Below are 15,357 nucleotides of genomic sequence, written 5' to 3'. Positions count from 1 at the left end.
GCAGCATGGCTGGCCAAAAATTACAATTGTATATGGAGACAAGGTCCTGAATCTAGCAGAAAAGATGCCTTATCGTGAGGCTACATTGACAACCGTGAAAAACGGCCGTTTTCAGAACAGTAAAGTTCTATGGGTGTATTCACACAGACGTTTTTTTAAAGGCTTGTGAATACCAGCTGTCAAATAGGACATGGCCTATTTTTGGCCGTTTTCACGGCCAGACGGCTTCCCATAGTACTCAACGGATCAGTTTTTACCAGCCGTTTTTTAGGAATCAATCATTGTAACGGCCGGTAAAAACTGATCCTGGCCGAGGACACACAGCGCTATTTTGTACGCTGTTCCCGGGGAAATCCCTGATAGCACTGTCTATACAGGGCTTGCAACTATGGAGTCCCTGGCCAGAACATCGCAAGATCTCTAGCCGGAGACTCCTATCTTGGGAAAGCCCTTGACATCACTGTGCATATGTGGACAGTGGCATCAGGGGCTTCCTCGCTCACCCCTCCCCCTGTAGATAGCACCAACCCGCCCAGTAGAACGCACCCCTTGCCTGTAGATAGCAACCCTCTCCCTGTAGGAGCGGAATCCCCTGGTGGCCAGACATTCGCTCCTGGAGAAGCCCCCGGCGTCGCTATCCATATATGGACCGTGACGTCAAGGGGTTACTCCTGAAGTGGAATCCCTGGCCAGAGCTTTGCCGGTGCTCTGGCAGGAAATTCCACTCTTAGAGGAAGCCCCTGACGTCACTGTTCATATATATATATATACAGACGACAGGTGCTCAGTCTGAGTGGAATCCCCGGCCAGAGTGATTCCGCTCCTACAGGGAGCTACAGTGGTGCTATCTACATGGGCACTGTGGCACTATATGGGGGGGGGGGGTTGGCACTATCTACAGGGGACACTGGTGCTATATCTACATGAGCACTGGCACTATGCGAGCATTGGCACTTTTTCGGCACTGTGGTGTTTTCAGGGGGTTGGGAGAAATAACTATGACAAATGAAATCTATTCTTAACATCCATTAAAGATGGACAGACGAACTGGAAATGGATGAAAATTTGGAGACACTGATGCAAGATGGCCATGAAAAACTGACAGTTGATCAGTTTTTAATGGCCATTTTTTTTTCACTGTCGTGCAAATGTAGCCTGACATGTGTATGACCAGGATGAGGGGTTAATGGTAGCCGTTCCTTAAAAGCCTAAACCTAAACATTCAAAACTTGACTTATTAAAAAAAAAAGCTGCTGACCTTCGTCACCCCTACGTATATGTAAATGTATCTGGAGGTTCATATTACTGGAGAGTCAGAATCGTATTTACTTATTTTTGTGTTTTTGTCTAATTTTTCTTATGTAATGATATTTTTGTGCCCGTCAGTGCTAAGACTAAAAGCCAAAGAAATGCTGAGCGTGAGCATCGTCCGGAAAGTGATGACTTCTGTCTGTGACCGGATCAATAACTCTCATCTGCTAATGATCTGGACAAGCACTTTGTACTGTAACTTCTGCTCAGAAAATTCTGCATCTTAGGAAGGTTTTTGTTAAGCTTTATAGATGCCTAGTACTGAGAAGGAGTCACTCGTATATAGGGGCAGACTCATTCACATGGACAGAATTGTGGAAAAAATATCTAGATAAAGAGAGAGATGAGATAGATGGATACATACAGCCTGTATCTGTGTATGTCAGACATGAAGTGTATTAGGGTGCGAGGAGTGTGGGGGATACTGCTGAATGAAGGGGTCAAGTTCTGATAACTAATGTAAAAGGGGGGGCAAGGTATGGAGTCATATTAGGGAATGTTATTGGCCTCTCAAAAAAGATGTTTTCGGGGTTTAACTCTGCAGATTTTGGGAATTAATGCGATTGTCTGGGGTAGCGCATTCCAGAGGACGGGTGCAGCACGAGAGAAGTCTTGGAGACAGGAGTGGGAGGTTCGGATTATGGTGCATGTTAATCTAAGGTCGTTGGCAGAACGTAAAGCGTGGGTAGGTTGGTAGACAGAGATGAGGGAGGAGATGAAAGGAGGTGCAGCGCTGTGGAGAGCTTTGTGGCTGAGAGTAAGAAGTTTATGGACGACTAGTGCCATGACTGGCACAGGGTGGAGGTGTTGGGGTAGTGGTTGGTCAGAAAGATAACCGTGGCTGCTACATTAAGGTTATATTGAAAAAGGGAGAGTTTAGTGAGAAGACTGGTTAGTAATGATTTATAATAGACAAGAGTGAGTCTGAATGACAATGAGTTTTGTCTAAATTACTTCACATGTGGCATTGTCATAGGATGCCCCCTTTGGCACAAGTAAATTTGTGATATTTCTCAGCTAGGTCTCTAAATGATAATTATTGGCTAGATCTGGCCGGTCACCTGTAAGTGCTATTATTATCTCCTAGATCTGCCCAGTCACCTGTAAGTTTTATCATCTGCTAGATCTGCCCCGTCACCTGTAAGTGCTATTCGGATCTGCTAGATCTGTCCAGTCACCTGTAAGTGTTATTATCTGCTAGATCTGCTCCGGTCACCTGTAAGTGCTATTATCTTCTAGATCTGCACAGTCACCTGTAAGTGCTATTATTATCTGCTAGATGTGCCCAGTCACCTGTAAGTGCTATTATTGTGAAGTGGAAGCGTCTAGGAGTAACAGCTCAGACACGTAGAGGTAGACCACGCAAGCCCTGAAGAGCGTAGCCCATAAAAATAGCCTATCCTATGTTGTATCGTTCACTAGAAATCCACACTGCCTCTGGTATGACATCAGCCCCGGGGCTTCATGAAATGGGTTTCTGTGGTCGCTGCGCACAACTCTAAGATTACCATGCACAATGCCAAGCAGTGGCTGGAGTGTTGTAAAGCGCGCAGAATCTGGAGTGATGAGTTACAGCTCACTCTTTGGCAGGCTGATGGCGGAATCTGGTTTTGGTGGATGCCAGGAGAATGCTACCTACCGGAATGCATACTGCCTACTGTAACGTTTGGTAGAGTGGGTGTAATAGTCGGAGGCGGTTTTTCAGGGTTTGGCCCCATATTTCCAGTGAAGGGTTATTTCTGCAGCATACAAAGACATTTTACACAATTGTAGCTTCCAACTTTTGTGGCAACTGATTGGACACTTTCTGGTACCAGCATGACTGCGCCCCTGTGCGCACACCGAGCTCCATAAAGAGATGGGGTGTGGAGGAACCCAAGTGGTTGCACAGAGCCCAGACCTCAGAGTATGTTGTGGCCCATGTGCTAATCCTATGGGGTAAAACTAGACCAAAAGTCGAAAACCGAGCTAGAAAATTCTTCTGATTAAGCGACAGTCATAGCATCAGATTTTTTTTTGTTACCCTAATCTTTTAGGTGGTCTTCCTGGAGGTTTTCTGCCATTATCCGGCATCCAATAATCCGGAATATTTGTTAATCTGATTTAACGTTTTTTGTAATGACATAAGGTATATTCTGTTCTACAGCTTGTAGTCCTGTGTTTTGGCCCCAGAGTTGGATACACGGGCGCTCTACACATACAGTATGAATGACTGTTACCAAGTGTGAAGGTTCTCTACAATATACCATGAAATCTGTGCTAGGCGCCAAAACCGGTAGCGGACAGTAAGCATATCCCGGTTTTTACAGCGCAGCAGGGTCCTGCATAATTCAGCTTGCACTTCGCCACGATGAAAACCTCCTAATACTTCTGACTCTAATGGGTCTAATGGATTTCAGTTTCAACACTGGGATCTTGAGGGAATTGTTTTAGAAACCAATTGCTTTAAGCATTGGAAGGGTAAGTGACACTCCCATAGAGGAGCCGGATTGTTCACATAGCACGTCCGTCCTCTTATATACTTCTACAGCGCGGCATTCATGAGGAGAATACCAAGACAACGGGTAAGAGTTTTAGTATTGGATGACAAGCGGCGCCGGGTGCTTCATTTACTTTATTTTTATTTATTTTTTTACAGTATTTTAGGGAAATGTTTGAGGGTGAATTTTTACTTTCCTTCTTTATGGGGAATAAATGTATAGAGCATGTTAGATCCATGAAATATGTAACTTTTTTGTATATTCCCTTTTTTTTTTTTTTTTTAATCATGTATGAAGCTTCATAAGAATCTATCTAATATCTATATCACCTATCTCTATCTATCTATCTATATCTATCTATCTCTATCTATCTATCTATCTATCTATCTATCTATCTATCTATCTATCTATCTATCTATCTCTCTATCTCTCTATCTCTCTATCTATCTATCTATCTATCTATCTATCTATCTATCTATCTATCTATCTATCTATCTATCTATCTATCTATCTATCTATCTATCTCATATCTATCTATCTATCTCATATCTATCTATCTATCTCATATCTATCTATCTATCTCATATCTATCTATCTATCTCATATCTATCTATCTATCTATCTATCTATCTATCTCTCTCAAAGATGTCTATCTACATCTCTGGATGGATGGAATAGATAGATAGATATCAATATAATGTATCTCTATGCATATCGGAGTAGAAGAACGGAGTTTGACGTTTGCACCTAGCTCCCGGCGATATCCTTGTACATTATCTGCAGTTTTCATAGGCCTTCAAATAAGCCATGGTGCGCATATAATGCAACTCCATGAGTTATATTACAAGTTCAATTCTGCTACATCTGCACATGATTATGTACTTGTATTTTCCAGAAGTGTAACACGCATGTGGGCTGCAGTCACTTTGTAGACTTTCTATAGTTTGCTGCAATTATTTACTGTATTCTTCATACTATAAGACTCAGTGCTCAAGTTTAGAAGGGGGTAAAGCCTGGCGTCTGAGATGGCAGACCATTGGCACCATGTTGAGTCTTATAGTCAGAGGGGTACAGTGTTGGCATGTCTTGCATGCTGCAGATCCTGCTCCCGGCTTTGCATTTTATTTTCTGCGTTCTGTTTGTGGTTCCAGACAAACGCGATTCTGTCCAGGTCACGTCCGCAGCATCGTAATAACCAGATAATGGAGGGCTGCGGTTAGAGTTGTAGGTAGCGCTTTCTCTTCACCATGTTAGAAGATGATGAGTCTGGAATTATAATCTCTGTGTTCTTCCCCTTTAATTGGGTTTGTCAATCTGTATTGACCGCTTGATAGCTGGGGTTTTGCAGACAATGAAGCTTCCGAGTAGCTGGTTTAAGATTGGGGATGTTCTGGTTTTCCGTTGGGGTTTGCATGACCGAATCTAAAAGCCTTTATGCAGCAGAGCTGGTTTTGTTTGTGGTTTAAAAAAATCTGTATTTTTAACTCCGTTATCTCACTGCCCAATTCCTAAGACTTGAATGACAATGTCTTCTTTTCTAGAAGGGCCTAATATGTGTGAACAGGAGTAGTAGAGCTGAGTTTGTTATGGAATTCTTTTTACTTGCTGAACCTTTGCTCTGTAGCGTGATCAGACTGTACATTTTCATCTCTGTATTGGTTTTGATTCTCACCACTATTTATACAAAGGAAAAGGGGAGCCACCTTATCTATAATATATCTCAATTTAAAACTGTGGCTTGTGGCTCCCATTCTTTATTGTAATATAGCATCATAATAAAGCTAGATATAGATCCATATAATGCCCCCCCCCCCCACCTATATATTGGCAGACACTCATGCAGTTTTCGGATGCAGTCATGGTCCAAATACACCCTTATGTTCTGCAGCAGCAGATGAGGGGTGTATAATGAGGTTCTGCAGCAGCAGATGAGGGGTGTATAATGAGGTTCTGCAGCAGCAGCTGAGGGATGTATAATGAGGTTCTGCAGCAGCAGCTGAGGGGTGTATTATGAGGTTCTGCAGCAGCTATGGGGTTTAATGAGGATTTTCAGCAGCTGGGGCACATAACTGTATGACAAACACTTCAGCTGCTGCACTACATGTCAGTCAAACAATAGTTGATCGAGGAAAAGGAACTTTCTCCAAAGGTGATCTGTTGCAGACCGTTTCTGCAGGAAGAGATAAGCCGTGTCTACATGGCGCCGCTCATCTTTGTAATCGTCAGGTTCTGACATCAGAATGTAATGTTTATATAACTAGATAGACATGTCAATGGAGAATTCATTGATGTGTGTTCTAAATATGTTGCACTTTGTGTGAGGCATTACACATATGGACACGGACTCTTTGGACTCGGACTCTTTGGACTCGGACTCTTTGGACTCGGACTCTTTGGACTCGGACTCTTTGGACTCGGACTCTTTGGACTCTTCAAACTCGGACTCTTCAAACTCGGACTCTTCAAACTCGGACTCTTCAAACTCGGACTCTTCAAACTCGGACTCTTCAAACTCGGACTCTTCAAACTCGGACTCTTCAAACTCGGACTCTTCAAACTCGGACTCTTCAAACTCGGACTCTTCAAACTCGGACTCTTCAAACTCGGACTCTTCAAACTCGGACTCTTCAAACTCGGACTCTTCAAACTCGGACTCTTCAAACTCGGACTCTTCAAACTCGGACTCTTCAAACTCGGACTCTTCAAACTCGGACTCTTCAAACTCGGACTCTTCAAACTCGGACTCTTCAAACTCGGACTCTTCAAACTCGGACTCTTCAAACTCGGACTCTTCAAACTCGGACTCTTCAAACTCGGACTCTTCAAACTCGGACTCTTCAAACTCGGACTCTTCAAACTCGGACTCTTCAAACTCGGACTCTTCCTATACATGAGTTGCTCGGTGTTCGTAGCTCCGGACTTCTCTCTTTCTTACTCAGCGCTGTCTTTGAAGATGTCGGTTTATGAATTTTCTGAGCTTATATTTAATATTAGATATTGCTTTACATTTGCTGTCTTCCGACATGCTGTCCACCCCCGGCCACTGGCATTAAGCAGCTGGAAACGCGTCAGCACCAGACAAGATTGTGATTTGTTATCTGAGATTTCAATGGGCTGAAGCTTTTTGCCATTTAGAGATCTAGATTCTGGACATATTGGGCGTTATCATTAGCAGGGGGCAGGAATTTACCAGTCAACAGAAATGGCGCAATTTGTGACAAATTTATCACAATGGTGTAGGGGGCCCTATGTCCTTCACATCAGTCCCTGTCCCTATGTCTGACACCTTCTCACTTTCTCACACCACCACCAATTTGTACCAGTAGATAGCGCGTGACTTGGTATATCTGGCGCATTGCTCGACCCCACTTTTCCATGCCTCTTTTTCTTGGCACCTTTTGTAAATCTCCACCATTGTCTGCGGAGCCCCCACCAAAAGTGTGTGTGTGTGTGTGTGTGTGTGTGTGTGTGTGTGTGTATATAATACATAAATCTATTCCTCAGCAAAACCCTCCCAGACAGAAGTTCTATGGCTATTAGATTTTATCTACGGATGTAACTGAGCGGAGTTTGTTTGACACAGTTTATTGCACATGAATAGTCTCGGCTTGTTGGTCAGGGGTGAGAGCTGCGCTATACGCAAGTTATTAGCTCCACTACATTTTCTTCTTTCTTTAGTAATGGGAAAAGATTTTTAAAAAAAATAAAAAATTAATTAAAACCGAAAACCAGTCCTCAGCAGTGCAGAGTATTTCTGGAGAGGGATGTCAGTGATCTGTCCATGTGAGTGTTCTGTTCTGGCTGATTTCAAGAGAAAACATCTTCTGAATCCAGGTGTTTCTGGAGCCTTTTTTGAAGTGTCAAACGGAAAAACCAGCTTGTAAAACACCAAGAAGTGACGTGCGTTTATTTTAGTCCTATTTCTATGCAACGTTTTTTCAAACCGCAGCGTTAAATTACGTCTCGTCTGAACCACACAGCTTTTCACTATTGAGCACAGTAGACGACTGCTTGCTGGTGTATTTCAGAGCAGAATACAAGCGTTTACACTCCAAAATACGCCGGAAAAATGCTGTGTGAATATGTCTTTAGTGAGGATGTGATATCGGATGGTGAAGACGGGAGGTCACAGACTGTTGATAGTAGGTAGGAGGTTCCCAGCAGTGCAAAGTATTTCAGGACCTGAATGGGCAGATTTTGTGGGAGACACTGACCTTTCCTTTTGTGATTGTGATAATGTATATGATGGGGATAATGTGACTATAGGAGGAGGGAAGCTCTCCTATACTGTATCTCTCTCGATCGCTCGTGCTCCTTCTCTCGATCGCTCGTGCTCCTTCTCTCGATCGCTCGTGCTCCTTTTTGCTCTCTTTTTTTTTTTTTTTTTTTTTTGGACATTTTTATATTAATCTTCTTTTCTAACAACGAATACATTAACACCAGACTGGATAAACCAGCAGCTTAATGGGAGGTTAAGGGTTAAGGTTGGCACGGTCTTAGATGTAGTGCAGCGTGGAGTTGTTTCGGGAAGTTGGTGTAATCTTTACAGGAACCTCCTGCAGGTTAATGGGTATTGATCTCTGTAAGGTGAAGCCAAGGAACACATTTTAAATGCTTCTCTGCTGATCTATCACCGCAAATTACCCAGCAACATAAAGATGTAATGGATTGTGAGATGTGCTCGTCTGCTGGAAGACACTGAACGTCTGTGTGAAATTTACCATTGTCAATGATCTTAAATTATGAAGCAGAGTTATGCGTGTAATATATATATATATATATATATATATACAGTGAAGGAAATAAGTATTTGATCCCTTGCTGATTTTGTACGTTTGCCCACTGTCAAAGTCATGAACAGTCTAGAATTTTTAGGCTAGGTTAATTTTACCAGTGAGAGATAGATTATATAAAAAAAAGAAAATCACATTGTCAAAATTATATTTATTTGCATTGTGCACAGAGAAATAAGTATTTGATCCCCTACCAACCATTAAGAGTTCAGCCTCCTCCAGACCAGTTACACGCTCCAAATCAACTTGGTGCCTGCATTAAAGACAGCTGTCTTACATGGTCACCTGTATAAAAGACTCCTGTCCACAGACTCAATCAGTCTGACTCTAACCTCTACAACATGGGCAAGACCAAAGAGCTTTCTAAGGATGTCAGGGACAAGATCATAGACCTGCACAAGGCTGGAATGGGCTACAAAACCATAAGTAAGACGCTGGGTGAGAAGGAGACAACTGTTGGTGCAATAGTAAGAAAATGGAAGACATACAAAATGACTGTCAATCGACATCGATCTGGGGCTCCATGCAAAATCTCACCTCCTTGATCCTGAGGAAGGTGAGAGCTCAGCCGAAAACTACACAGGGGGAACTTGTTAATGAATTCAAGGCAGCTGGGACCACAGTCACCAAGAAAACCATTGGTAGCACATTATGCCGTAATGGATTAAAATCCTGCAGTGCCCGCAAGGTCCCCCTGCTCAAGAAGGCACATGTACAGGCCCGTCTGAAGTTTGCAAATGAACATCTGGATGATTCTGAGAGTGATTGGGAGAAGGTGCTGTGGTCAGATGAGACTAAAATTGAGTTCTTTGGCATTAACTCAACTCGCCGTGTTTGGAGGAAGAGAAATGCTGCCTATGACCCAAAGAACACCGTCCCCACTGTCAAGCATGGAGGAGGAAACATTATGTTTTGGGGGTGTTTCTCTGCTAAGGGCACAGGACTACTTCACCGCATCAATGGGAGAATGGATGGAGCCATGTACCGTCAAATCCTGAGTGACAACCTCCTTCCCTCCACCAGGACATTAAAAATGGCTCGTGGCTGGGTCTTCCAGCACGACAATGACCCGAAACATACAGCCAAGGCAACAAAGGAGTGGCTCAAAAAGAAGCACATTAAGGTCATGGAGTGGCCTAGCCAGTCTCCAGAGCTTATTCCCACCGAAAACTTATGGAGGGAGTTGAAGATCCGAGTTGCCAAGCGACAGCCACGAAATCTTAATGATTTACAGATGATCTGCAAAGAGGAGTGGGCCAAAATTCCATCTAACATGTGTGCAAACCTCATCATCAACTACAAAAAACGTCTGACTGCTGTGCTTGCCAACAAGGGTTTTGCCACCAAGTATTAAGTCTTGTTTGCCAAAGGAATCAAATACTTATTTCTCTGTGCACAATGCAAATAAATATATATAATTTTGACAATGTGATTTTCAGTTTTGTTTTCTTTAAATATAATCTATCTCCTCACTGGTAAAATTAACTTAGCCTAAAAATTCTAGACTGTTTATGTCTTTGACAGTGGCCAAACTTACAGAATCAGCAAGGGATACTTATTTCCTTCACTGTGTGTGTGTGTATATATATATATATATATATATATATATATATATATATATATATATATATATAGATGTGTGTTTGGTTCAACTTGCAAATTAGTTTTTATTACAAATTATTTTTACTTTTTGAGATACAGCTGCTTTGTATTCTGTATACAGAGCAGCTGTATTAAGCACTGAATTCTGTACCAGTCAGGTCCGAGGGACTGAGCGGGTTGACACTGGTCATAGAGAATAGGTCGAATTCAGGTCACTTTCATAGGTTTACATAACCTTGAATTTAGTGGTTGCAGTACCTGAAGAGACCAAAAGGTGACCTCTTTTCTATAAAGAGTGTAAATTATTAGGGTGGATTTAGGCTCTGTTCACATTTGGGGCCTGGTTTCCATTTATAATGAAAACCACAACACTGTGATAATGTCCGTTGGGTTCCGTCGTGGTGTTTTGTTGTTTTGATTGCAAGAAAAGCGTCGCATTTATTGCTATTGTAGTTTTAAAATATCTTGAATGAAGCCATTGAAACATGTGAACAGACCCTAACGTGCAGTGCAGGCTTTGAGGCGTTTTTTTCAGGGTTTTTTTTCTTTTATGTATTTTCCGATTTTTTTTTTTTTGTAACATTTTTCATCACACACTGGCATGCCCTATCTCTGTTTTTTTCACCCATTAACTTCAATGGTGGCAAAACCATATGGATTACCGAAAATATGTGAAAGTTGTTGTGCTCTTTGCTTCATTACTACCTGAACATAGACTAGACATGATCTTATTGCTCTAAAGTCCAAATTTTAATATCGCCTTATATATCCAGTGTGGTAACCCCACTGCCTATCACATGTGTGTTTAATCTATATAAAAAGTTGTCACTGTGTACAGACATTACTAATCTTGTACTGATCCTCAGTTACAGCCTATATTATTATACTCCAGAGCTGCACTCACTATTCTGCTGGTAGAGTCACTGTGTACATACATTATATTACTTATCCTGTACTGATCCTGAGTTATATCCAGTATTATACTCCAGAGCTGCACTCCCTATTCTTCTGGTGGAGTCACTGTGTACATACATTACATTACTTATCCTGTACTGATCCTGAGTTACATCCTGTATTATACTCCAGAGCTGTACGCACTATTCTGCTGGTGGAGTCGCTGTGTACATACATTACATTACTTATCCTGTACTGATCCTGAGTTACATCCTGTATTATACTCCAGAGCTGCACTCACTATTCTGCTGGTGGAGTCACTGTACATACATGACATTACTTATCCTGTACTGATCCTGAGTTACATCCTGTATTATACTCCAGAGCTGCACTCACTATTCTGCTGGTGGAGTCACTGTACATACATGACATTACTTATCCTGTACTGATCCTGAGTTACATCCTGTATTATACTCCAGAGCTGCACTCACTATTCTGCTGGTGGAGTCACTGTGTACATACATTACATTCTTCTCTTGTACTGATCCTAAATTACAGCCTGTATTATACTCCAGAGCTTCACTCACTATTCTGCAGTTTTCAGTAGAAATTAACTAATTTTTTTTCCCCCAATGAAAGTTTTGCTGACTCACCGGCCTTTAGGATGCATTGGGAAATCTATTTGGATGTTGAAAATTTACCCTTGGTGAATTTATGAGAATAATAGGTGACTCAATTCTCTAATTGTATTCTATAGACCAGTGAAACCGGTGAATAATCAATTTGCTCATCTCTCCGCTTTCTTCGCTGGCTCAGTGTCTGTACAGTGTTTTTGTCTGGTCATTTGCATTCTAGGAAGTGTCTTTACACCAAGCACTTTACAGTAATCCGTAAACTACTCCCCTTCATTATAGGAGTTCAGCTAACTGTCAGATACCCTCCTGTTTCCAATGATGACCAGCAGAATAGTGAGTGCAGCTCTGGAGTATAATACAGGATGTAACTCAGGATTAGTACAGGATAAGTAATGTAATGTATGTATACAGTGTCTCCACCAGCAGAATAGTGAGTGCAGCTCTGGAGTATAATACAGGATGTAACTCCGGATCAGTGTAGGATAAGTAATGTATGTACACAGTGACTCCACCAGCAGAATAGTGAGTGCAGCTCTGGAGTATAATACAGGCAGTAACTCAGGATCAGTAAAGGATAAATAATGTAATGTATGTACACAGTGACTCCACCAGCAGAATAGTGAGTGCAGAAAAGTGAGTGCAGCTCTGGAGTATAATACATGATATAATCAGGATCAGTGTTAGTTAGGTATTACGATTAACAAAGTTGCTAAACTTTTTATGTAGCTTATATCTGTCTATAAACTGTAATATGACTTTCAAAGGTAGGCATACCCTCTCAGACGTTCTACTGTTGTGTTAATGATAAGCTGATTGCCATTTTCATCACTGCTTTGACACCCCTATATTCTAGATCCCAGTACCCGGCATGTATTTGTCATTGTAGCAATGCGACAATGGTTGCACCATCCTATTCTATATGAAGCGGCTATCTACTTTGTTAGGGGTGTCCTGAGTTATTTATATGGAGCAGGGCTGGACAACCATCAAATTCCTCCCCACTTTCCAGCTTTTTTGGGGTATTGTCCCTTGAAGTATTGTTTACAAGGGGCAGGGTTTTTACAAATATGTCCCAAAGTAGGCCGTTGTGGCAGGTTTTGAGGGCGTTCTTGGGTGGACCATGAAGGGCTTAAAATGCTGTGAATGAAGATTTAGAAGTTGGGAGATATGCCATTATCTTGGAAATGCTGCTGCCCCGGGCAGAGATCATTGACCTCCTACATAGGTCGGATGTCGTACTGCACTCTACCCTTTCCATTATAGCAGTACTGTATCCGCATCTTGTCTACTCTTCCTTCTCGTGCCCGCTGGTTGTCCGTTTCATGATCCTGCCCATAAATGTAATCTGAACCTTTAACTGTTCACGTCTAGTTTCTTGGAAGTACACGATCCTCTGCCAAGAGGCAGTAATGTGATCTCCTGGTTAGACACGGGTGTACTTTTCTCCTGATTACCAAGATAGTGTCCATTTAATTGGTGATCGGCATAATGAGAATCTAAGAACATGTATGGCGTCGATATTTATTCGGTCTTTGTTAGGATCCATTACGTTCTCTATAGGATTGCTGTAATTTAGGATCATAATGTTTCCGGGGTCTTTCTGAGATAATGTAAAAGTCTCTTGCATACAGAATGAAAAGTAAAGCACCACCGAGCAGGTGTATATTGGAGGTGAACCTCTGTCTAGCTCCTTGTATTACATGAGTGCCCATTCATTAGACGCCATCTGTTACTGCATCTCCCCTGAAGCGGCCACACGTTGCGTTACCCAGTAATAATTGTCACACACGGTACCACTTAAAGGAGTTGTAAAGGATTAGAAAAATACGGCTGGTTGTGTCTGGTATTGTAGGCTGAGCTGCAATACCACAATCAACCTGTGGATGGTTGTGGTGCTGTTTTTGGAAGAAAGCCGCTTGTTTTTGTAACCCTAGGCAACCCTTTTAGGCAACGTTAATACGGTGTGTACGTGACACGTTTTTCAGCGCATAAAACGCCCCAAAAACGAGACACAAAACACATTATTTTTTCATTGAGATCAATGGGAAAGCGCGCCGTTAGTGTATACGACGCGTCTTTTAGGCGCACGTGTTTAAAAAAAATGCGTCGCATAAATAAAAAAGATGCAGGTAAATTCTTTGACACGTAAAATGCACCGAATTCCCTTAGTGGCTTAGTCAATGGGACTCCTAATTACACAGCACGCAGAAAGCACGCACAGAAGGTCTCAAAAAATACGTTTAAAAAGCAATTTACAAAAACACTAGCGTATTTAACACGTTTACATGTCTGTTTTTTTTAGCGCCATGTGAACAAGGACTTAAAGACCATGCCCCCTTTTTACATACACAAACAAAAGGCGGAATGTTTGATAAAAGTGCCAACTGTCCTTACAAATGATATTTCACCAATAATAATTTCTTTATTCGTTCTGTACATAAGGGAGAGGAGTGGGTGGGGTGGGGGGGTGAAGGCATATTTGCCAACCGGCACGGCTTTCGCAGGGCAGTCCCGTGAATTTGCATCAAAAGGACTGTTTTGGTGCGTTTCTGGTGAAATGGGGGAAGGGGGTTAAAATGTTCGGTGATTTGGGTTTTAAATGCTGGTTATTATGGAGGAAGGGGAAAAAGTAATTGGGGGAAGAAAGAAAAGAAGGGGTGGAGGAGGTAAGGAATTAGAGAAGGGCAAGAAAGTGAGACGAGGAAAGAAAGGAGAAGGGAATGACTTATGACTTGGAAGAAGAGAACAGAACTTACCAGTGTTGACAGAGCCTTTCTGGGTAATTCAATTTGTTGGCTTTTATTTATGGTCCGGATCTGGGCCCACTCCAGGGGGCATAATGCACCCAATTCAAACATGTCCGAGACCAGGAAGTTCTTCCACGAAGGTCAGATTCAGACGTCCAAGTCGCACCCGTGTGGGTCCTGTTTTCACTGATCCTTCATAGACTTGAGTCTATTGAGGGATCCGTGAAAAGGGACAAAAATAGAACATGTCATATTTTTTCACCGGCCCTTCACACGGTCCGTTAAAACAACGGCCATGTGAAAAGCCCCATTGAAATAGATGCAGCCCTGTGACGGCCATAAAAAAAAACAAAAAAACGTCCGTCACATGGACAAGATTTACGTTGGTTTGAATCAGGCCTAAGGGTAGGATCGGTCTACTCCTCCTGAATAGGGAAATGGAAGTGACCACTCTTCTGGGTGATTCAAAAATATTTCCTAGAGTGGTTGTCCACTTTAGGACCATGCTGTGATTTCTTGTGTAAATAAATTCCAGTTAGAAGAACTCTTTAAAAGGGTTTATAAGATTAGTTAATATGAATCTGCTTTTTTTTTCCCCTATTGGTTCTGAGCTGTAATACCAGACACTGCCCAAGGACAAGAGTGGCACTGTTCTTGTAGAAATGAAAAGCTGACGTCTCATAAACACCATTGAGCTTCACATTAAGACTACAAGTTTAGTTCGGTAACTTAGAATAGTAATCTTCTTACCATATGTTTTTAAAAAATTCATAGCCCAACTTGGTGGAAAATTTTGACCTGCCCTGATCTTGGACGTATTGGTTGCTGTAATCCAGTTTGCTGAATTAATTTAGACATTGTTTAATCTGCATGTCCTGAAAGTCTACCTGGCTAA

General features: G+C 42.0%; 1 protein-coding gene across 7 annotated transcripts in view; it reads left to right on the top strand.

Moving 5' to 3' along the window:
- The window catches only part of KCNAB2 (potassium voltage-gated channel subfamily A regulatory beta subunit 2), a 130,637-nt gene that overhangs the window by 43,478 nt on the left and 71,802 nt on the right, over nt 1-15,357 (top strand). The gene's annotated exons all lie outside the window — the stretch shown is intronic.

Source organism: Rhinoderma darwinii, chromosome 10 (assembly GCF_050947455.1).
Source record: "Rhinoderma darwinii isolate aRhiDar2 chromosome 10, aRhiDar2.hap1, whole genome shotgun sequence".
NCBI classification, from domain to species: Eukaryota; Metazoa; Chordata; class Amphibia; order Anura; family Rhinodermatidae; genus Rhinoderma; species Rhinoderma darwinii.
This window is presented reverse-complemented; position numbering and strand designations above follow the sequence as displayed.